This window comes from Tenrec ecaudatus, chromosome 14, assembly GCF_050624435.1.
Source record: "Tenrec ecaudatus isolate mTenEca1 chromosome 14, mTenEca1.hap1, whole genome shotgun sequence".
Lineage (NCBI taxonomy): Eukaryota > Metazoa > Chordata > Mammalia > Afrosoricida > Tenrecidae > Tenrec > Tenrec ecaudatus.
Window position 1 is genome coordinate 10858412 of NC_134543.1, and position 24521 is coordinate 10882932.

Below are 24521 nucleotides of genomic sequence, written 5' to 3' on the forward strand. Positions count from 1 at the left end.
TCTGTTCCACGAGTGACGCTTCAAATGACTCCCAGGTTATACATTTTTAATCATGATCAGTTTTAGCATTTAAACCAGTCCTCACAGTACTTTAGAATTCCTTTCATAATTTTATTACGTTTTATTTTAGACATTGGCCTATTTTCATATAGATGGTGATCTCTTCTACTTCCCTCCCTCTGCTGACATGGTTGCTTTGTCTAGAATATAGAGATATCCCAACTCTGCCGCTTCAGACCTAGCCCACCTCCCACATCTCTGGTTTTCGCGTGGCCATCCCAAGAACAAGGGTTCTCTACAAGACAGAGAACATCTGAAAATCTGTCTATTAGGTTTTGCACCTTTTAACTTTTCTTAGAATGACCTGTGTTTCTGTCATACACCTTGTGGGCCCTGTTTGCTACAGATTCCTCAGCAAATAGTGCTCTTCTCCTAATAGACTCCCAATTAGGCAATTTAATTCTTTTTAGTACATCTGAAAACAGTCTTTTTTTTTTCTATAAAAAGAGGGCAGGTTGTGCCCTCCCCTCAAAAGAATTTATTTCAAAAGACGGCATTAGATCTGCAGTTCCAGGACAGGGACATATCTGATCGGAGCACATGGGAGCAGATGAAGGGGAAGGAGGAGAGAGGAGCCCATCCTGGCCCACCAAGCCTGAGGACAATGTTCCCGATTAGAGCAGCCAGTTCACAGGGCCACATGACTGGCCCCACTATGAGACATAACGTCCCTCACTGACCCATAGCCCTACAGGGGACAACACCGGAGACACAATGAGGGAATTGTACCCGATCTGATTCCCACCACACCGAGGCAAAATGATAAGGGGGTGCAACAGAACAGCAAGGGAATGGAGCAGGTGAGGTCCCCAGGGAATGCTGAAGGTGGACTTTGGGGCCAGGGCGTGGTACCCCAACAGACTGCACTGGAAAACACTCCTAAAGGCCAACAAACGATCCTTGAACTAACTACAAGTTTTTCTTTCTTGTTTTGTCATTGGTTTGTGTTGTTGTTATTTTGTTGTATATTGTTACTTGGTTTTGCTCCGTCTTGTTTTTGTTTTGTGCCTGTTATCTCCTCAGGTCTGTCTAAATAAGATAGGCTGGATGAACAATCTGGAGGAGAAAACAACAGGACTGACAGTTCCGGGGGGGGGGGGGCATAGGATAGGGGAAAGGGGGAAAGGAAGTGGTGTTAACAAACCCAGGGACAAGGGAACAGCAAGTGATCCAAATTGGTGGTGAGGAGGGTGTGGGAGGCCTGGAAGGGCATGATCAAAGAGTTTATGAGCCCCAAATAAAATGATTTTTTAAAAAGAGGGCAGGTTGCAACTAAAATGAAAATCCTCACACACACCCAGCTTAGAAGCTACTCTGTCTCATGGTGGTCCCATGTGTTAAGAGTAAAACTGCCCATTGAGTCAGCTTGCCTGGGGTATGTACAGAAGCCCATCGCAAGCCCTTCTTGACGGGGGGCAAATGGTTTGTGCCAACAGAGACAGTCTTGGTAGTCAAGAGTATTGACATTTTTTTTCCCCTGGATAGTATTTTTATTGACATGTCAGTAAAATCTCATGACATGACAAATCTCATGTCGAGCACTCATTCCAATATCCCTTCCCTTCCCATACACTTGTGTTGTTCAATCCCATTGGGTGGGGCTATACAGTAACAATGACATCAACATCCCTCCCCCACACCACTACCACTTCCTGCACCCTCAGGGACGGACCCGTACTCCTGACAGTGTCTCTGAGGGGTCATCATCTATCATTGACTACCATGTACAGAGCGATCTTAAATATACAAATGACAATAACACGAGTCTGACATGACCAGTGAGGTCATCTTAAAGAATTAGAGGATGTTTATGTGGTTCATTAGTGCTATACTGCACCCTGGATTTGTCCTCTGTTCCCTGAGGCCCTTCAAAGGGCTTGCTGGTGAACTTTGGGTCTCCACTACATTTATTCCCCTTCATAGCAATTTGGATGCATGTTTTTTGAACTTCTGATACCACTTCCTGTCTTCACCTCATGCCCACACAGCCTGGTGTGCTTTTCCATGTGGGCTTTGTTGCTTCCCTAAGAGTACTGAGCTTTTGAAATCAAAAATATATTTTTCAAGGGCAGCACTTCTGTACTAATTCATAATATAGATGAGATAACTAATTATCTACAATTTCAGTAATAAAAATTGCTTATAATAACAAGAATAACATACCCAGGATAAATTCTAGAATATCTTTGTACATGTATTCAGTCAATAAGTATGACTATTATATGTGCATTGGGCCCTTGGTAGCCATAGCACAAAGTGTTATTTATAAAATATGTAGAGGTCGTTTGAAGTTGTCTGTTGGATGTCTTCTATTTATTTTTATTTAAAATGTAGAATTTAATTAGCCTTTTTCAACAATAAGCAAAACCTTCGAGTTTGCGTGAAGGGAAAGGTAAAATGGAGAATGACTTCTAAGCTTTGGTATCACTTGTTGTTTTAATCATTGAGTTGTTAGTTGTTCACTTACTTTGCATATTTAAAACTGTCATTACTGTGGAGGTGATTCTGGCTCTTAGCAAGCCTATAGGAGAGACCAGAACTGCTCTGTAGGATTTCACACAGCCCTGCCTTTCTCTCTTGAAGCACCCTCCTGTGGGCTAGGAGCCCAAGGCTGGACCCACTGGGCCCCCAGGCTTTCTTATACTTTGTATGTATCACTATTTCTATGTGACTTTTAATTGTATAAATTCATCAGACCTTTGGATATCAGACCTAAAATAAGAGCATATTTTTCAGGATCTTAAAGAAACAAAACAATTCAAGCTAGCATTTATTGAAGACCATCATTGTGTAAGATGCTACACCAGGGAGAAGGGTATTAAAACCAAGAGTATTTGAATGCCACTGTGCTATGGTAAGCATTTCACATGCGTGGCTTCATTTCATGCTTCCAGATGAAATGGAGATTGGGTGTTCTTTGCATAAAGAGCTTCAGAGCTAAATAGCAGTGCCCTCCTTGAAGGGTATTTTAAAAGCATGAACTTTGGCGTTAGCTCTGTGTTTTAATGCTGGCTCTGCCGCGTGTAAACTGTCTAAATCCTCTCTGGTTTCCTCAACTTCAGCTCCTTTTCCTCTTCATACGTGCAGGCACCACACGCTAGCCTCAGTCACAGTTGGAAAGGCTTATTAACAAAGCCCTTTAAAAATCCAGTTGTGGGAAAAAAAAACCAAAACCAGTTGTGCTCTCGTTGGAATTTTCTAGAGATAAGAATTTAGTTGTTTTCCCTACGCATCACTTGACAGCACCATTCCAAGTTTAGAACATCTAAATGACCACATTCAGACTTGAAAAAATTGTTTTTAATTACCGTGTGTATATATACATATCCTGTTTCGTGTCAGCATCTGTATGATTATAATTACAGAGAATATGTAATAATAGATCAATAATAGGTGGCAAAACAAGGTTATGAAAAAACAGTCTGGACAGCTTTCCCCTAGTGAACTGAACATTATATCCGCTTTTCTCTTAGAAACGCCAATTGATGCCTTCTAAAACTCCAGTTTATTTTTACTGTTCTGACTCTGCCACTGTCCAGTTTCAACTTCCACCTTCCACCATCAGGAATACAAACACTAATGCGGTCAAAGATGGAGGTTATTTGGTCTACAGAAAATAGGACTGGGGATGACTCTGGTGTCTGAGGAGAGGGAAGTGACAGAAGAAGGGGAAAGTCTTGGCCTTAATAACTACTCGTGACTTTTCAAGCTCATGATTTAAATAGAGAATTGATGTTTCTGCCCTAAAACCAACTATTTTCCTTATTTTCTGAAATATCCAGAGTAAAGGACCTGATCTGGCCAAACGCTCCACCTATGTCTGGTTTTAGAAGTGACTGGAAGAAAACTATTGCAAAAATAAAGATTAGTAATGATATTTAGCATTTACCACGTGCAGGACACTAGACTAAACACTCTTCATGGACTACCTCACTCAATCCTGTTTTGGTTCTTGGGAGGAAAATATTTTTATATTCCTCAGACATAGCAATGACCTGTCTAAAAACTTTCGATAAACGTTTTATGTGTTGTGGCGTTTGAAGGTGAAACATCCACATGTCTGAAAGTAGTGCTGTCGAAATGAATATACATTTGTCCTCTTCACCCTGATGCCTGTCTCTATACACGTATTCTTCTCTGACTGTGAGGCCTTTTCCTGAGTGGGTTGGTTGTAGTATTAGATTTCCACTGACAGTATACCTTCCTAATGGAGATTAATTGGAGAATAACGCTGACTTTGAAACCCTGATTCACTGTCTGTACGTGAGATCACATTGGTTTGTGAAACATACTAACACCTGAACTTGTAGCTATGAGAAATTCAGAAAATTATGTAAGCTTAACCAGATGTGTGATCTGTCTACTATTCCACTGGGCTTGATAATTCATTGCAGTGGTCACACAACTCAAAAACAATTCTCACACTTAAGGGTTTATTAGGTTACAGTTGAGGTGAGACATGCTTAGCCTACAGTTGTTCCAGTCAGAACATGTTACAGACTTCTTTTAGGACTGCTAGCTAATAAGTGCTCAAAGAACATGTCATCCTCCTGTCAGCCTCAGCCTGAGTGCACTCAGCTTCAGCTCCACGGGGCAGCAAGCTCAGCTCCCTCTAGTGCCCAGAAGTACCCCAGGCCATTAAGTCTCAACCCAATGGCTCCCAGCTCCCCAAATGAAGTGAAACAGAAGTGCCCCACTCCATAAGTCAGCCTTCTCCACAAAAGCACTCAGCTTTACTTGCTGTGTGGGCTGAGAGATCTGCTCTGCCTCCTGCTGCTCCTCTGATGACAAAGCTGTCTCCGGGATCAAGGAGGTTTACTACACAGGGATCAGGGGTCCTGAGGATGCACACTCCACGCGTGTTCTTGCTGGTAGTGAGATCCGCCTCCTGAGAAGGGCTCATTTTATACCCAGCAGGATGATAATTACAATGAATCCTGTTCACAAGCACTTTACACCTGAATCCTATCAGTGTCTTCTCCCTCCTCTTACCCATCAGAAAAAGGTCATTTGATGAGTGATACATAGACAATGGCTAGAAAAGCCTTATTAAATAGTTTTCTGCCCTGCAGTATGTGATTAAATGGTCTATTTCATTAAATACTCTATATGTTACTATGTATGTATGTACTACTTGATGTGTGTGCTTAGAAATAATTATGTGCCTTGGTCTTGCTACAGCGATAGCAAGGTGTCTTTGCTGGTGGAAGCCATTCCTGGATTACACTTTGAAAAAGAAATCAATGAATGCAGTGTGGTAACTTTGATCATTCTAGTAGGACCTACATCCTTTGAAAGAATAGTACCTGTCAGGAACAAGGGGGGAAATAGCATCAATTCAAAGGTCCCCTTGTGGTAGAACTGACACTTTGACTCCTAGCTTTGCTGTTGTTATTACCATGGAATCAGTTCTGACCCCTAGCTTCCTTGGGCACAACCGAACAAGTGAAACACTGTCTGGTCCTGCACCATCCTCAGTATCGTTCCTATGCTTAAATCCATTGTTGCAGCCACTTTGTCAGTCCATCTACTTACAGGCCTTTCTCTTCTTCCATGCCCCTCTACTTTACCAAACAGTGATGCCCTTCTCCAGGAACCCGTCTCTCTTGAAAGTCTGTCAAAAGTATGTAAGATGAAGTCTTGCCTCCAAGGAGCCCTCTGGCCATACTTATTCCAAGACAAATATGTTTGTCCTTTTAGCAGCCCATGGTATTTTCAATATTCTTGGCCAGTACCACAATCCAAATGCATTGATTCTTCTTCAGACTTTTTATTTTAATGTTTAACTTTCACATTCATTATTGGAAAATACCACGGCTTGAGTCAGGTGCACCTTAGTCCTCAAAAAAACATCCTTGCTCTTCAATATGATAAAGAGATCTTGTGCAGCAGATTTAGCCAGAGCAGTGCATCTTGATCGCTTTTTTTCTTTCTCCAACCATGAACCTTTATTTCCCACTCCAGGTGCCCCTCTCACAGCAGAAAGGGAAAGGGGTTGCTCAGATCATTTCAAGTATAAAATCCCTTTCCTAAACAAAGACCTACCGAGCTCCCCAAGAACCCAGGGTTACATAGATGGTTAGCGGGTGTAGCTTAAAATGACTTACAAACAAGCAAACACAACAGAATCGATTGTCAGTTCCCTCCCAGTCAGTTGGGAAAAAGGTTTGAAGTATTTAAAAAGTTTAAAAGTGTTTTCTTATAAAAGGAATAAGGTCTTGACCCTGAAGGTAGGGGTTGAGAGAAGGGGTTGGTGTTCACATGTGGTCCCTGCCCAGGCCTCCTGGGGATGGTGGGCAGAGGCTCCTTCCTGGGTGGGCTGCTCACAGGGGTAGGCAGGACCCTGCCTGAGTCTGTACTGAATAAATAACATCCTGCAATGATAGTGTCAGGGAGGATGGGCCTGGGCAGCAAGGAGGTGAGGCGCCAGGCACAGGGTATGCCCAGGAGGGCTTCTCAGTGTAGTGTGGAGGGACCACCGGCCTCAGAGGAAGCCTTGGAGCCGGTGCTGGGGCTCTTCCTGCAGGGGCCGCAAGTCAGGCTCTGGCTCAGGAAGAGGTGGTCCCATCACTGCTCTCAGGCTAGGTGCTTGCTGCCTTGTCTGGGGCGCTTGCTCCCACCTGCCCTTCTGCTCCCTCGACAGCCAGTTTGCCCAAGTCTCCAGCCAGCTTCCGCACGCTCACAGCCTTGCAGTCTCCCTGGATGTTGGACACAGCATTCCCAATGACCTGCCAGGTCACACGAGTTGAAGTCCACGTAGAAGGACTTGACCTCTATCATGCATGTAGCATCGTACTCCAGCCATGAGGATGGGTCAACAGGATGGGTGGCTGACTGATAGGGAAGTGTAGTTTCTGATCTGGTTTAATGTCTTCCTGCTTGCATATCTTCAGATTTTCTATTATTGATTAAGCAATCTGGAAATTCCTCTGCAACACAGGAACCCCGGCACAGACATGTTTGGGCCACCAGCCTACTTGGTCCTGCTCAACAGCCAGCCCTCCGCTGGCTACAGTGCCTCCAGGGGTTGCCTCTCTTTTGATAGTTACTGCTACTGTCATAAGCAGTGATTGTGGGTGCAAGTAAGAGAAAAATGTTGACACCTATTCTTAGCAACATGTATTTGGGGCCTGTTATATTGCAGACCCTGAAAATAAAGTAATGAATAAGATGGTCCAATGGGGAGGCCCACTACCACTCGTGTGCCATAGTGTAATATGGTCAAGGGCTCTGATAGGACAGAGCACTAGATAGCTGCTGATCACAGGAGCAGGTGAAGCCTTAACCCCAGAGTGGGGAGTGGAGGGAGGAGCTGGCACCAAGAAGAACTTCCTGAGATGCAGAGACCTGGAGAATGAAAAGGAATGACCGTAGTAAGAGGAGCAAATCAGATGGAAGGGGCTCAGGTAAAAAAAGCACATTTGGTTATGGAGAGGATTGTAGTTGGAAATATTTTTTTAAAAAACGCCTTTTTTTCTCTTCCTACCACCACCATTTCAGGAGGTAGCTTGCATATCAGCAAGAACAAAAGGTGCTGAAGGTGTAAGTTGAAACTGCCCTGAACACATTAGCCAAAGCCAAGGCTCCAAAGAAAGGTGACCCAACAGAATGCTCAAACTATTGAACAGTATCGTTGATATTGCACACAAGTAAAATTTTGCTTAAGATCATCCAACAACGGTTGCACCGGTACATTGACAGGGAACTGCCAGAAGTTGAAGCTGGACTCAGAAAAGGACATGGAATAAGGAAATTCATTGCTGATGTCACACAGAGCTTGGCTCAAAGCAGAGCATATCAGAAAGATGTTTACATGAGTTTCATTGACTATGCAAAGGCAATCAACTGTGTGGACCAGAATAAACTGGATAACCTTGAGAAGAATGGGAATTCCAGAGCACTTCATTGTTCTCATTTGGAACTTGTACATGGATCAAGAGGCAGTTGTATGATCAGAACAAGGGCATAATTGCATGGTTAAAATCAGGAAAGGCTGCATCAGGGTTGTATCTTCTCACCATACTTATTCATTCTCTACACTAAGCAAATATGAAGCTGGTTTATATGAAGAAGAATATGGCTACAAGATTGGAGGAATGATTTTTAACAACCTGCTGATTACAACCTTGCTTGCAGGAAGTACGGAGGACTTGAAGCATTTGCTGATAAAGATCAAGGATTGCAGCCTTCGTTATGGATGACAGCTCAATGTAAGGAAAACCAAAATGCTCACTACTGAACCGATGTTAACATGATAAATGGAGAAAAAGTTGTACCTGTCAGATTCTGTCTTGCTTGGATCCACAATCAGTGCTCATAGAAGCACCAGTTGAGATCAAAAGAAAAGAAAAAAAGAGGACCTGATACAAAGGGCTTAAGTGTAGAGCAAATGCTTTGAAAATGATGAGGGCAAAGAATGTACGGATGTGCGTTACACAACTGATGTCTGTGTGGATTGTGTTAAGAGTTGTATGAGTCCCTATTAAAATGTTTAAAAAATAAAGGGGTGTTGCATTAGGTAAATCTGCACGGACCTTCTTTCAAGGATGTTACTTTGAGGACAGGTGAGCCTGATACAAGCCATGGTATATTTGCATCATATGCATGTGAAAGTTGGACATTGAATAACGAAGACTTTAGAAGAATCGATGCACTTGAATTGTGGTGGTGGAGAAGAATATTGAAAGACCTATGGCCTGCTAAAAGGCATGTTGTTCGTCGTGGAAGAAGTAAGGCCGGAGTGGACGTGGAGGAAAGGATGGCAAGACGTAATCTTACATACTTTGGACATATTGTCAGGAAAGACCAGTCCCTGGAGAAGGATATCATGTTCGGTAAAATAAAGGGACATTGAAAAAGAGTAAGGCCCTCGATGTGTTGAATTGACACACTGACTTCATTGATGGCTCAAGCTTTGGAACCATGGTCAGGGTGGTACAGCTTTCCTTCTGTTGGACATACTATGGATCGGAGCCAACTCAGTGGCATATATACAAATGACAAACCGCCATCCTACTTCTGTTATAATAACAAAGATCACAGTCAAAGCTTTGGGGGAAGAACCACATTAATTATTTTCAGCAAACTTTTTGATATCTACTAGAATGTCACTGGGATTTAATGGTTTAAGGCTAGTAAATAGAGTGCAGTAGGTTACTTGCTGCTAGTCGATTCTCATGCCTGGTGACCCCAAATGCACAGAGCAGAACTCCATTGGCTTTTGTGGCTATGACCTTTTGAAAGCAGATCACCAAGCATGTGTTCCAAGAAGTTTCTGGGTAGGTTTAAGCCACCAATGATTCGTAGTTGAACACTTAACTGTTTGCCTCACTCCTAAACAACGTGGTAGTAATGTGAAGTCTTCCTATTCATAGCAAGCCCGTGTACCATACAACAGAACAAAACACTGCCCAGTCCTGAGTCATCTCACAATTCTTGCTGTGTTTTTACCCATTGTTGCAGCCACTCTGTCAATCCATCTCATTAAGGATTTGCCTCTTTTTGCTGACCCTCTACTTAACCAAACATGACGTCCTGCTCCTGATGACATGTCCAAACTGCATCAGAGAAAGTCTCCATTCTGGCTGTCACTTTTCCGAGGCAGATAGGTTCATTTTGAGGGAAGTTCGTGGTTTTGTCACTATTCTTTGCCAACAGCACGATTCAAGGCATCAATTCTTTGGTCTTTCTTACTCTTTTGTTGTCCAACTTTCTCATGTTTGTGAGTAAGTTAAATATACCCTGTCTGGTTGGGATGCATGGTGTGAGTAGTGTCTTTGCTTTTGAGTATTTTAAAGAGGTCTTTTGCACCAAATTTGCTGAACACAGTGTAATCATCTGGTTTCTTGACTTCTGCTTCCTTGAGAATTGATTGCAAACCCAAGTTGAATGAAATCCTTGACAGCTTTGTTCTTTCTCCATTTGCCATGATGTTTATTGGTCCAGTTACAAGGATTTTTGTTTTCTGTATAGTCCACACTGAAAGCTTTTGATATTCATCAGTAAATGCTTCAACTCTGCTTCAATTTTAGTTAGTAAGGTTGTGTCATTGGCATATCAAAAGTAGTTAATGAGCCTTCCTCGAATACTTTGTCTCATTCTTCTTAATATAATCCAGCTTCTTAAAATATTTGCTTAGCATTCCAATTGAATTAGGAAAAAAGGATACAATCCTAACGTAAACCTTTCCTGATTTTAAAACACAAACAAGGTACAGATAGATGTAAATGAGTGTTTTTAATTTTTGAATAAAAAGGTTTGAGTCTGAACTGTTGACTGAGTACCCTATTTTATTGACCATGGTAAATAACTGGTCTGTGAGAGGAAAGCCCACAAGACATGTTTTTGTTCACATTGTAGAGTTTTGTCTTGCTGTCTTGGGGCTCGGCTTTCTCCCACTCCCCACAAGTTTTCATGCTTGCTTTTGAATTAAAAGCACCAGTCCAATGGACACCCTTGGCAGTGAAGTTTAATTATAGCAATAGCTGCTATGTTTAATGTATCTTGTGAGGTAGGCAATAAACTAGCTGCTATATTTATATTGCCTTGTTTAATCTTTAAAATGACCCTGTGATATAGATGGTTTTCAGATGAAACCGGTAACAATGCCACACAACATCTACCTAACGTGAACTTGAATTGTGGTACTGTTTATTCTGACCCTAGTGCTGTATCTTATGTCTGTACCAGAAAAAGGATGCCTCCATGTAAGACTATATGAAACACCAGGGCCGTTGGGCATCCTGAATGTCCCTAAGTTGTGACTCCCTCTTCATTTAGCAGCATTATGGGGTATCTGTGTCCAGGGAACTGATGCCCCAGTGAACGCTTTTCATTGTGTTTTTTTTTTTCACTTAGCCCAAAAAACATCTAAGTTTATAAGAGCTGTAAGAACTCCCAATAAAATGATCTTTTAATAAAAAATAAATAAAAGTCTGAGCATAGAATTTTGTAAATGCTATATTAAAACCAAAAATAAACCAACTGCTATCAAATAAAGTCCAATTCATAGTGAACCTATGTGAGGGTTCCGAGACCAAATCTTGACAGGAACAGACAGCCTCGACTTTCTCCCATGGAGCAGTGGTGGGTTAGCCTAGCCCCCAGCACCACGAGGGTCCCTCAAATGCTCAGTGGCTCCAACCCAACCCAACCTGCTGTAGTCTACTCTTCCATACCGACTTGTAGGGACTCTGCAGGACAGGGGAGAACTGCCCCTGTGGGTTTCTAGGCCTGTAAATTATTAGAGCAGAAAACCTTATTAGGAGCAACTGGTGGTTTCAAACTTCAGACCTTGCAGTTCTGTGAGAGATAGACCCAACTCAAAAGCCACTACATCACCAGGTCTCCTTAAGTGCTGTGCTAAAAGGATTCATTTCTAAAATAAGCATTAAAGAAATACAATTTTTATATTCCATTAAGTATCGTAAGGTTTTACACTTTTTTTTGTTTTACACTTTTAATCCGTGTATTTTTCTCTTCCCTTGGCTTAAAGAGAAATCTTAAATGCTGTTCCCTAGATGCCTTTAGCCAGTGATTCTCAACCTTCCTAATGCTGAGACCCCTTAATACAGGTCCTCATGTGGTGGTGACTCCCACCCATAAAATTATTTTCGTTGCTACTTCATAACTAATTTTGCTACTGTGATGAATCAGGCAACCTCTGTGAAAGGGTCATTCAAATCACAGATTGAGAACCGCTGCCTTTACCTGTCTGCCTTTCTCTCACACGCAGCTTGGCAACAGCTGTGCCAAGGAAGATTCAAGCACTTGGTGTGCATTTCTACATGCAAGCAACCTGTATCCCCAGGATGAGCTCTTTCCTCTCAGTGTGGGGGAACTTCTCCTTTCCTCCCCAGTGCTTGCTGGAGACTTTGTGGTCAGCAAGTGATTTTAACTGAGCACTGAGAGAAGGAATTGTTGGCAACTTCCATTGTCCAGTGTTGTTTTGTTGTGCTTTGTTTCTTGACCAGGTAATACATTCACTTCAAACATCATTTAAAACACATAAAAGCATATTCAGTGAAGATTAGCCGCTTTCCAGCTTTGTCCCCCAGTCACACTATTTCCTTCCCACAGGGACAACCAGTATTATAAGCTTGCTTGTGTGTCTTTCCAGAGATTTTCCTATGGCATAATGTTCAAAATCTCAAGGGAGAGATAAAAAGATACTTGAGGTAAAAGTGGCCTACAGTATCATTGTTAGTAATGCTTTAATGCATTTAGCTATCTCAAGTAAATCCTGTAATTTTTTCGAAGGCACATTTAAGATGTACTTCTATGTGGATATCATGTAAGATATCTCTATATTCTGTATAGAATGCCTCTCTGTCCAATAAAGGAGGGGTTAAATTGGATCGTGCAGGAGGACAGGCTATATGTATTCTTTCACCTTATGGATTCAAGTTATCTGCTGAATAAATAATCTAAGAAGCCAAACTGTATGAAGAATACAGTATCAAGATGGAAGACTCATTAACAACCTGCAGTCTGCAGAAGTCAGCCTTGCTTGCCCAAAGTGAAACTATATGAAGCCCTGAATAATGAAAGTCAAAGACAACAGCCTTCAGTAGGAATTACACCTGAATGTGGAAGAACTCCTTAGAGCTGGCCTGATAAACTTCATCTAAGAAATCAGGTTCCCAAAGTGGTGATACTGCCCCATTGAAGGCACTGGTATAATCCAGGGGGCGTGCTACACAAGCAGAAACCTATACTTTATTGTCCATTATGGGACTGTAATGCGAACGTTTTTAACTGCGGGGGGGGGGGTGTTACTGAGTATGGTTTGTTTTTTTTCTCTGAAAAGGGGTTAGGGTGCCTAATAAGTTTGGGAAGCTATGTTATAAAATGAACATTGTATTGTTCTCAATCTCAAGGGGTCCACAATCTACTGGAAGAAGCAGTATCTCTAATGTGGATAAAACAGGAATGTGTGAGAAACCACCTGATGCTCCTCAGGAGAAAAAGGAGACTTTCTGTAGGACAGAGTAGAACTGCCACTTTGGTCTTCCAAGACTATAACTCTTTATGGGAGTAGAAAGCCTCTTGCAGTAGATTGTGAACTTCTTGAGATTGAAAACAATATAATGTTTAGCTTTAGTACAGAGCCAGGCACATGGCTAAATAATTTTTTTTATGTAGAAAATTAAGCTGCGATTCGGGGCTTGAATGACCCATTAGTTTGACCAAACTCCAGCGTGGCCATGGAAGTCATTTGTTTGGATTTTAGAGCAATGCTGAGGTTGGAGATTTAAAAATCTCCATCTGTTCTCTTGTAGCCTGGGTTTCCTCCCAACAGTTAATCTGCGGGAAGAGCACAGATGCAGATCATTTGTTCCAGAAAGAGCTTCCAGAGGACCAGAGTAGGGACTGTGAATGAGAGTCGTTACAGGAGTGCTGTTGAGCTGACTCACTGTTGTGGGCACCTAGAGCTGGAACCTGCTGGAACCTTCTGAGGAGCCCTGTGAGTGCATCTCCAAATTACCCAAGTGAGGGCCAAGAGAGAGGAGCATTTCTCCACCAGCTCCCATCCCCATTAGAAATGTGTTTCAAGTGGGGTTTTAACTCCCTTGTTTCTGAGTGTTTGCACAGAGGTGCCCTACTCAAAGATGGCAACATTTCCACCACAGAAAGCAAGAGGACAAAGACCAAGGAGCTACTGCTGGTACACATGCAATATGGGGTTGCTCCAATGAAAGGCAGAGAGGAGGAGGTGGGCTTAGCCCAGTCTCCCCTGTATAGCTCAGATCTATTGTATTCCCCATTCAATCCAGTTCATCTCAGAGGCTTCAAGGTGGTGGTCTCTACAACGCTGCAAAAGACTTGATTCAGGAGAGATGATGAACTTGGATCCATAGTCCCTGATGCTGCAACTGTCAGGGAAGCTTAACAGCTCGGAGCTTAGGGATAACGGAATTGTTAAAGAAACTGGGCCTAACAAACAAGAAGAGCTGGGGAAGTGAAAGTTTAAAGGGGTAAATACTGGGAGCCATAGAAATAATGATCAACTGGTCAGTCGCTAAGAAACCAAGCCTATCCATCCGCCCACTGAAGTGCAACTGCAAAGAGGAAGTGAAGGGCACCAGCCGTTGTCTCTGCATCTGCAGCCAAGCACCTGCTGATGGACACATGGCCAGTGTTGGGCAGCAGGACTGAAGTTGAGAAGAAGCGCTGATGCAAAGGCAGACAGGACCCATTGATACCTCTGTGTCGGCCTGTCACCACATCTTACTACAGTGACTTAATAAGTAGTGCCTACTCCTTCATTTGTATCTTCTCGTGTTTTCTTTGGCAAACTAACTGGGAACCTAACAGTGGCAGAGGTTGTAGGAAACTTCTAGTTTAAGCAAGTTGCCACATTACCATCAGCACAGTCTCCCTCTCTGTCACCCAGCCTAGATTTCCGTTACTCTTTGCCAGTGATTCAGCAGGTCTAGGTTGCCTCCCAGGCAAGGTGACCCAAACCTTCACCCCATAAGTGTCTGCACTTCTAGTTGCCCTATCCATTGTTGCCACAGCTACCCAGTCTCCATCAGCACTAGACAGAGAAGCATGGGTTCCAGATGGACTCCTTCCTGCTCCTCTGGTAGCCCCATCAATCTGGCACCCTGGTCCAGAAATCTACCCTTACATGTCCCTACCCTACCTGCCAGTACTTAAGGCCAACTCCTATGAGTCTCTCCCTCCTCCCAGATTTGGGATTGTGTTTTACTACTCAAACTGCTATGAATCCTCCTGGTAATTGCTTGGGAGCCTAGTGAGAGGAAGCAGGGACAGATATTGAAGAAGATAAGCTTTCTCCCCTCCCCCTACTATCATGTCCCCAATTCTGTACAAATCCAACTATATCAGAGCATGTACACTGATACAGGTAAGAGCTCACAACACAGGGAATCCAGGACAGATAAACCTCGCAGAACCAATAATGAGTAGCAGTACCAGGAGGGTAAGGAGAAGGTGCAGAGAGAAAGGGGAAACCGATCATATATAACCCCCTCCCAGGGGGACAGACAACAGAAAAGTGGGTGAAGGGAGACAGTGGCCGGTGTAAGACATGGAAAAAAAAAAGATAAATTATCAAGGGTTCTGGGTGGGGCAGGGTGGTGGTGAGCCGATACCTAGGGCTCAAGTAGAAAGAAAATGTTTTTAAAATGATGATGGCAACAAATGTACAAATGTGCTTTACACAGTCATGGATGGATGAATGGGATTGTGATAAGAGCTCCCAGTAAAATGATTTAAAAAAATAAAGATACGCTTTAACATTTTCAACTTATCCACCTAAATAGCCCCATGCCAGACCTTTGTATATCTGACTATCAGGATCAGGACCCAGATTTTATCCTGGAAGACTTAACCAAGGCTTTGCCTTCGGGTCTTTTTTTGTAGCCCGCTCTCCTTCAAATTAAATGTTGATCCATGGTTTTGGCAGTCTGCCCTGAAAAAGCAGACATAAGAGTCCCTTTAAACTGACATGGAAGTCTTCTGACTTGGTTTGATAGGATGCCTCGACCTGACAGTTGGCTAACCTGAGCCATTATATATATGCCTGTCTGTGTCTACCCAGTTTCCTTAAGCTAAAGCCAACCAAAACAAATGTACTGCCACTGAGTTAGGTTCAACCTTCAAGGACAGGATGGAGCTGCCCCCCGAGGGTTTCCAGTGCCATAAATCTTAGTCATGTTAATTGATGGGCATCTTGACTGCTCAGTCTTACTCCCCATACTCTTCACTTGATCCTTGAGGGTCTGAGAGAGACAGAGGCTGTTCTGGAGCTGTCCAGGGAGATAGGGCAGAGTCGGTTAGTGAGAGAACAGCAGAGATCAGAGCCCACGCTGTTCTTGTTCAGTGCACCTCTCCCAGGGTCTGGAATCGGTCACGTACACGGATGCAGCTTTTTCTTTCACACCATTTGCATTGTACGGCTTTATTTCTAATTCTGACTCCTGCTCTAAGCCTTTAACTTAAACCCATTGTATCATCTTGTGTTGCCTGGCATTCAGTCAGGAACCTCCTGTCTCTCCTCCCTCCCCTCCGCTCCTCTTCCCACCCAACCCCAGTATGAAAGTCTGGATCTCCAAGCTCTTAGACCTTTCCTGACTGACCTGAGCCAGTCACATGGTTTCCCATGCAACCTGGTGCTCTCAGGGTCTACCTGGGAATAGCAGGCCACGTGAAAGTAGGCAGTCAGACAGCGTCCAATGCTTTACTCAGGAAACTTGTTTTAGTTACCAGAGGAACATGAAGAGAAAAACAAAAGTGTTGACAATAAAAATAGAACCCGATCCTGCTTAATATGTAGCAGAAACAACCACTTGTTCGTAAATGTCAGATAGTTTGTTTTACTTTATATTTCAGTTTTGTGTGTATTCAACGGATTGCTCATATCGGCTGTGTAGCTTCATTTTTTTTTTAAAGAGGTCTTTTTACCAGCACTGAGGGTTCGAAAGAAAAGATTTCTTGTGAAAAAGATGAGGAGAAAGAGTTAAACATATGCAAAAAGAATTTTAAGAAGTTTTCTTTCTTTGTACCCCTCTCTCAGTCTTACAGTAACATCGAAAGTCTCCTGGAGCAGAGTGCATTGGCACCTGTTAGCCATTAAATGCCAGACAGAGTTTTCTAGTACAAGGTAATTCATGAATAAAAGCTTTGGAGGCCAGCCAAAAAGCAGTGTTGCAGTGCCGTGAATTACTTGCTCTAGTTCTTCTGGTCATGGTCTTCCACAAAACGACTGGGTAGGACTATGTAGTTGGGTGTATTGCCTCTTTTCTCCAGGGGTCTGAGTAAGAAAAGGTGCGGCAAGATGCTGATAAGATCATATGATTCGGTTGTGTGTGATAGTTAGCAGGGTTAGCTGTGAACCTCAAGTTGGGGTTGCTCAAGTTGTCATCCCGTTATGTGTAAAACATGCCATCTCAGGAGCTGGAAGCGGGGCTCTCACTGTCAACAGGAAATAGGAGGCAGGGGTGGAGCCTGTCTTTTGGACTCAGACTGCAGTGGGCAAGGAAAGCTGAGTGCAGTGCCCACAATTAACGGGAGCAACTAGAACCCACAGAATGAGGGCTGAATGCTCTCTGGTTGAGGCTTACAGCAGTGGTGTCCACTTGAAGCACTTGCAACAGCACTAGAGGAGCGTTATACCATTGCCTGAGCAGGGCAGAGGCCAAGGACCAGAGAGAGGCCTGCCCGCATGCCTGATAGAGAAGAGGCTATCTTGGCTGAAAAAACTGTGCTGTGATCATTTCTGATCCTGAATTGTAACCATTATCTTCCTTAATAAGCCTTATAAATTGTGTGATCTGGGAGTTCTGCATGGCTGTTGCAGTGAGTTACCAGCAAAAGAATGGTTGGTGGCAGGCAGCATTGGCAAAGGAAGAAAGAGGGCAGAAGCATCTGTAACCCCTTCGTCCCTGGAATCAACCAGGGGCTGATGATTTTCTCCTTTTCCCTTGTGTAAGCAGTCATACATGGCACCACACCGTGAATTACTGTGGGTGTGCCAGCCACTGCTGGGTAAGAAATAACCTGGGACAATAAGCATTTGTTTTGAGTTTGTGTAAAGCAGCCAAGGTCACTCCAGTTGCCACTGTGGATAGGTAGGGTGGGTGAGTCGGGGGTGGTTCTGTTTCCCACCTGTTCATTGTCTTTTTGAGAACAAGCTGGCATAGTTGATTCTTCATATGCAATGGCAGATGGCAAAAGGGAAAACCTAATTCCTGTAAGTACATCCTCTTAACATTTCTATGATCCAGAAAATATCACTGTTCCAAAGTATAAGGGTGATGTGTAACTTGCTTGAAGAAAGGGGTGGGATCTGTAGGGCCGAACAGCAATTAATGTAGATGAATAGTTGAAGTGCAAAAATTTCAGTTAAAATATGTATGTATGTATATGTATATATATATATATATATATATATATATATATATAGTAATTCTGATAGTGTATGTCATTATCTTTAAAGAAAGAGAGAGACTATGTGCTACGTTGTTTATACTTGGAAAGTAGAGTCTATGTGCACCATAGGAAAGCAGGAAGGACGCATTCCCTCAGAAAGGTAGACTGCTCTATGGGGCAAACAGGCTTTCCTTGTACGTAGCCTGGAGCTGGACACCCTGAGAGTACAGTCCGAGTGTGGCTGCAGACAGGAGCGCAGAAACCAAGAGTGAGCATTCAGAGACTTTGATAGTTGTTAAACACTACCACAATAGTTCGAGGGACATTTTCTTGACTTTTATTAAAGCTTTGGTCCATGACAGGTATGTTAGTCCGGGTTGACTAGACAAACAAATTTCATAGACACTCATGTATATAAGAAAGAACTTTCTATAAAAGAGCAATTGTAATTGTATCAGCCCCAATAAATTGTTAAAATTAAAAAAAAATTTTAAAAAAAAGCAATTGTATATTGAGAAAACATCCCAGCCCATTTGAGATCAAGTCCTTAAGTCCCAAGTATTAGCCCATATGTCCAATACCAATCTATAAATACCCCCTTCAGACTCATGCAAAACATAATTAAACCGAATGCAGGAAGGTCACAGACCAGTGGATGGAAAGTCTTTTGGATTCAGTGGTGGTGGAAGCATCCCAGTCTGGCATGGGTCTCCACGTGGCTCCTCCAGCTCCAGGACTCTGGCTCCACCAGTGTAGCTCCATGAGGCTTGTCAGCAGGAAGACAAAACAGAGTGTCTGCCCTCCAGTGAGCTATATCTCCGAGCCTCCAAATGAAGGTCATCAAGCTGCGACCTGACTGACAAGCTAGACTCTACCCTTTTACAAGTTGACGGGAGATGATGTAACTACCACAACAGGTTGGAATTTTAAAACATGCAAACAATGGTCCTTGCTCCACGAGTGTCTGGGAAGTGATGAGATAGACTGGCCCTGCCCTGCAGCATCCCTTCCACTTTGCTGCTGTGATTATGTTCATGCCACTGCCGGTAATTTTGACCAGAGGCAGCTTTCCACTGAGTGAAATATTTTACCATGATATGAAAAAAATTATTTTGACAATATTAAGATTAACCTATTAAAAACGGCACCTCCCAAGATTACAAATTTTCTTCTTGCCTTAGTGTTTTCCTTTGGCTTTTGTGAGTTAATATCACTATGGTCAGTATATTTTAAAAATGCTTTGATTTTTTTAAATGCTTCTCAGAGATGAAAATAATAATAATTTATAATTTATCAAGGGGTCACGAGACTGAGAGGATGGGGTAGGGAGTGAAAGAAGAGGAACTGATAACAAGAGCTGAATTTGAAAATGATAACAGATGTACAAATGTGCTTGATACAATTGATGTATGGATTGCTGTAAGAGCCAATAAAATGATTTTTTAAAATATTTTTCTGTTTATGAGACAGGTGGTTCTAAATGAAAAGTTCTAATGAACATAGAACAGTAAAAGGCCTAAATTTGGAGAATAAAAGGGAAGATGTGTTTTAGGAGAGAGAAGAAGGATATGTTTAAGTATGACTTCTCTTGTTATATGACTTTGGGAAAGTACTTAAATCTCAAGTCTCAGCTTTTTGATCTGTAAAATGGGAATAATAATTTTAATACCCTTTTTTTCCTTTAGGGATTCTGTGGAGAATTAATTATTTTAAATTAAATATCTAGTGCAGAGCTTGGTACTTAAGCTTTCAATAACCGTATTTGTTTATAAATCAATTATCTACCACCTACCAGACCCTGCATAATCCAGCACTGTAGCTCTGGGGACTGAGTGGTGGTGATGTTCTTCCCTCAAGTATGGTTTAGATGGAGAAAGTGGATCGTCCTGCATGGTGTAGCTATCTGGGCAGACTAGACCTAGTGGGAGGGTTAAGGACTGCGTTTGAGTCATGAGCACAGTCAGTTGCGCTTTAGGCAAAGCGATACATTGGGTGTTAAGGGCATAGTGGTGGGTAACATCGCCAGAATGTACTGCCCAGCAAAAAGATAACAACGCCATTATTCACAGTGCTTGGCACTTAAGTACCCCAGAATGTTGGGACAAATGAAGAGTGTCAATCAAATCGCACCCTTATGAGCTAGAAAATAAAATCGTTATTGTTACAGATGGCAAAATTCCAGCCCCCCAAAAGTTTAGTGATTTGCTCAAAGTGGCTTTGCTACTAGATAACAGAAAGGATTTCAGATCCAACATGTATAATTTCTAAGCCCCCTTTTTGCCTTCCATATTTTTGTCAGCCTCGGACGTTTAAATATACATGTCACTTTTCATTCTTTGTCTTTCTTTCTAACCTCTTCCTGTATCCTAGCTAGGAAGATTGTAGCACGTACTTTCTCTCGTTTTCCCTGCTTCCGCCCCAAGCCCATCTATCAGCATGGCTCTCCTACCAGGTGGCCTTTCCCCTAGCACTCTGTGCCAGTACCTGGTATAGCACTGTAGACCCGTACCAGTGCTCTGCTGACTACGCAAGGTCTCCTGGGCCTGGCTCACCACAAAATCATGAAGACTATTCCAGAACTTCACATATGCCCCACTCTTCATTAACATTTAGCCATGCCTTTGGGTCTCGTCTACATGAGATTTCCTTGTGGTGGACTTTAAAGCTCTTCTTTTCATGGTCGGCGAAGTGCATTCACCGTAGGGTTACTGACACCAGCTCTGTAAACACCACTTTACCTTTGCCAGGGACCCAGCTTGAAGAATAGCGCCTTGTGCTCAGCCCAGAATTTGATGTGCCAGCCTCTGCTCCTCCCCTTTTCTTGGAGGGGCCTTTGTTTTTTTCCTTAATCATTTTATTGGGGACTCGTACAATGATTATCACAATCCGTACATCCGTACACTGTTTAAAGTGCATCTGTACATCTATTGCCATCATCATTCTGAAAACATTTGCTTTCTACTTGACCCCTTGGTATCAGCTCCTCATTTTCCCCCCTCCCCATTCCCCACTCCCTCATGAACCCTTGATAATTTATAAATTATTATTTTGTCATATCTTACACAGCCCGACGTCTCCCTTCACCCACTTCTCTGTTGTCTGTCCTCCAGAGAAGAGGCCATATGTAGATCCTTATAATCAGTTCCCCCTTACTACTCCACCTTCCTGATATCGCCAGTAGTTCTGAGGTGTTTATCTGTCCTGGGTTCCCTGTGTTTCCAGTTACTATCTGTACCAGTGTACATCCTCTGGTCCAGCCTGATTTGTAAGATAGAATTGGGATCATGATAGTGGGGGTGGGGAAGCATTTAAGAATTAGAGGAAAGTTGTATGTTTCATCATTGCTACACCGCACCCTGACTGGTTCATCTCCTCCCCGTGAACCTTCTAAAATGGGGATGTCCAGTTGCCCACAGATGGGCTTTGGGTTCCCAATCTGCACTCCCCTTCGTTTACAATGATAGAATTTTTTTTTCCTTGCTGCCTGATACCCTGATACATGTGGGCCTTGTTGCTTCTCGGCTGGAGGTCCACTCGTTTACCTTCAAGTCTTTAAGATCCCAGACACTACATCTTTTGATAGCCGAGCACCATAAGCTTTCTTCACCACATTTGCTTATGCACACATTTGTCTTCAGCAATTGTATTGGGACGATGAGCACACAATGATACGATTTTTTTCTTCTTTGATGCCCAAAACCTGATTCCTTTGACACCTCGTGATCACACAGGCTGGTGTGCTTCTTCCATGTGGGCTTGGTGGAGGGTCCTTATTTTGAGGGAAGAAAAGGAGTACAATTTTAACTCTTTTAGAGCTTTCTCTAAAACTTTTAGAGTTGTTAGTCTTGGAGCAGTGGTTCTCAACCTTCCTAATGCCATGACCCTTTACAGTTCCTCAGGTTGTGGTGACCCCCTCCCCCCACCACCATAAAATTATTTTCATTACTACTTCATCACTGTAATTTTGCTACTCTTATGAATCAGGCGACCCCTGTGAAAGGGTCATTTGACTCCCAAAGGGGTTGCGACCCACAGGTTGAGAACCCCTGTCTTAGAGACTTAAGTCAGAAGCTTCCTCCTATCTGCTCACAGCCATCTGTTTTCTAAGATTTGCCCTCAGGGTAACAGTGCTTTTTTCTACCTGGAGGCGTCAGATGCTCAGAGCCAGCTCTGCAGGTTTCTGGTGCATAAGACAATCTGACACAACGCAAGCCCTGCCTTACTCCGAGAATTCTGCCATTTTTTTGTGTGTCCCATTGAAGACTCGGGGCTCAAAACCAAGTGCAGAGCCCCACAGGATAGCAGAACATAGTCACTCTAGACTGGGACCCTGCCTATATTTGTAAGTCTCCACTTTCTTCTGTTTTGAATCAGCCTTGTCAGATTTTGCCTTTGTTCAGCTGTAATTCCCAGGTTCCGTTTTATGTAGGAAGCCCTGGTGGCAGTGGCATTACACATTGAGCTGCGCCCTGAGAGAAAGACAAGACTTTCTACTCCCAATGAGGCATGGTCTCAGGAACACATGGGGCAGTTTCACTGTGTCCTGTAGGGTTGCTGTGGGTAGGAATTGACTGGGTGGCGGTGAGTTTGGTTTTGATTTTATGTGATAGTTAAAGTATACTTGCCCTATTTTCTCCTCTGTAGTTTGTTTGCTCTTTATAGTTTTCATACTTAAATTTCATCTTCATTTTGCTCCATCTTTTTAGCCAAATTAAAAGTACTAGCCAGTCTGTTGTGAACTCTGTTGCTCAGTTTAGATTATCTGGAGATTGTGGAGCACACTTTCATCTAAGTTCTTGACAAAACCAAGCTCATTGCCATCCAGTCAATGCCAACTAAGTGACCCTACAGGACAGGGTAGAACTGCACCTGTGAGTTTCTGAGACTGCAACTCTTCAAAGGAGTTGAAAGTCCTGTCTTTCTCCCTTAGTGTGGCAAGTGATATCCTTGCAGTTAGCAACCCAGTGCTTAACCACTGTGTCACCAGGGCTCCTTGATAAGCATGGCAAAAGCAAAGGCTGTCATACACCTCCAAGCTAATCAGTGCTACTTCTGACTAGTTCTCTTAACCACTGCCCTGCCATTCCTCTCCCCACTTTTTGTTACCTACTTAGATCTCATCCAGAACATTCCACAAAGACTTACAGAACGCTTACCGTGTGCAAGTTAGTCACTAGAGACAAAATAAGACAGTGCTTGCTCTCTGTCTTGGTGGAGTTACTCATTTGGTGACATCACAACATATTTATTGTTAGTGCTTTGCTGAAATCACTTCCTCAATTACCTGTGATGTTTCCCTGACAGAGTACCATAGCAGAAAAGGGGGTGAGGACTGGCTTTATGTACCTCCATATTGACGACTAGCAGTACTGTAGCACCTGGCCAGGGGAATCCCCCCTATTGAATTCTCATTGTTTGTGCTGTCACAATCGCCTAAAGGTTGGGATGACCCTGGAGTCTACTGCTGCCCTTTCTTTTGGCCACACCTCTGAAAACTGAGCGTCTTACAGAGCAGCTTGGGTGACCCCGGTCTTCTCTTCTTATCAGGATGGTTTAGTTTGGTTTATCGTAAACTCTGCTATAAAGAGTTTCTTTCTGATGGTCACTATTTTCTCTTGCACAGATTTTACTTATATTTTACCTCTATACATGAGAGCTTAAACCCAGAACAACAAAAAAATCATACTGATATGAATGAGGGGAGGGCAGAGTGGAGACCCAAAGCCCATCAGTAGACAATTAGACACAATATAAGGCCCAAATAAGAGCCGAGCCAGTCAAGGTGCAGCATGGCACTGATGAAACAACTTTCCTCTAGTTCTTTAATGCTTCCCCCTCCACCCCCCGACAATCATGATCCCAGTTTACCTTACAAATCCTACTAGACCAGAGCATGTACACTGGTACAGATAAGAGCTGGAAACACAGGGAATCCAGGGCAGATAAACCCTCAGGACCAATAATGAGGATAGTGATACCAGGAGGGTCAGGGGAGGTAGGGAGAGAAAGGGGGAACTGATCACAATGATCTCCATATAAAACACGTACCTCCAGGGGGATGAACAACAGAAAAGTGAGTGAAGGGAGACAACGGTTGGTATAAGACAGGGGGGAAAAATGTGTAAGTTATCAAGGGTTCATGAGGGAGAGACAGTGGGGAGTGGGGGGGGGGTGAGCTGATAATCAAGGGCTCAAATAAAATAATGTTTCAAAAATGATGGCAGCATACATACAAATGTGCTGGACACAATGATGATTGTATGGATTGTGATAAGAGCTGCAAGAGCCCCAATAAAATTATTTTTTAGAAGTTTGTGGGAAAATTCCATCACCTTTTAATTCAGTTTTTCTGAGAACTTTTTTTAAGCTCCCTTATATAATGAAATAACCTTCCCACAGGAAAATAGCTGGCTCTCCTCAGGTTCCTCCTCCTCTGCTCTGTACTCTTACCATGCTTCCGTGTCTGTCCCCAAGATCCCGGTTCGTTTGTAAACCACTTATTCCAGTGTGCCAGAACTAAGACTCAAATCAGTGTAACACATCAGTCTTTTGTCTGTGTTCTA

General features: G+C 43.0%; 1 protein-coding gene and 1 pseudogene across 3 annotated transcripts in view; one reads left to right on the forward strand and one right to left on the reverse strand.

The window, feature by feature from the left end:
• Positions 1 to 24521, forward strand: part of BTBD7 (BTB domain containing 7) — a 112784-nt gene that overhangs the window by 59729 nt on the left and 28534 nt on the right. The window lies entirely within an intron of this gene.
• On the reverse strand, positions 6609 to 6840 carry LOC142426380 (cAMP-dependent protein kinase inhibitor gamma pseudogene; annotated as a pseudogene).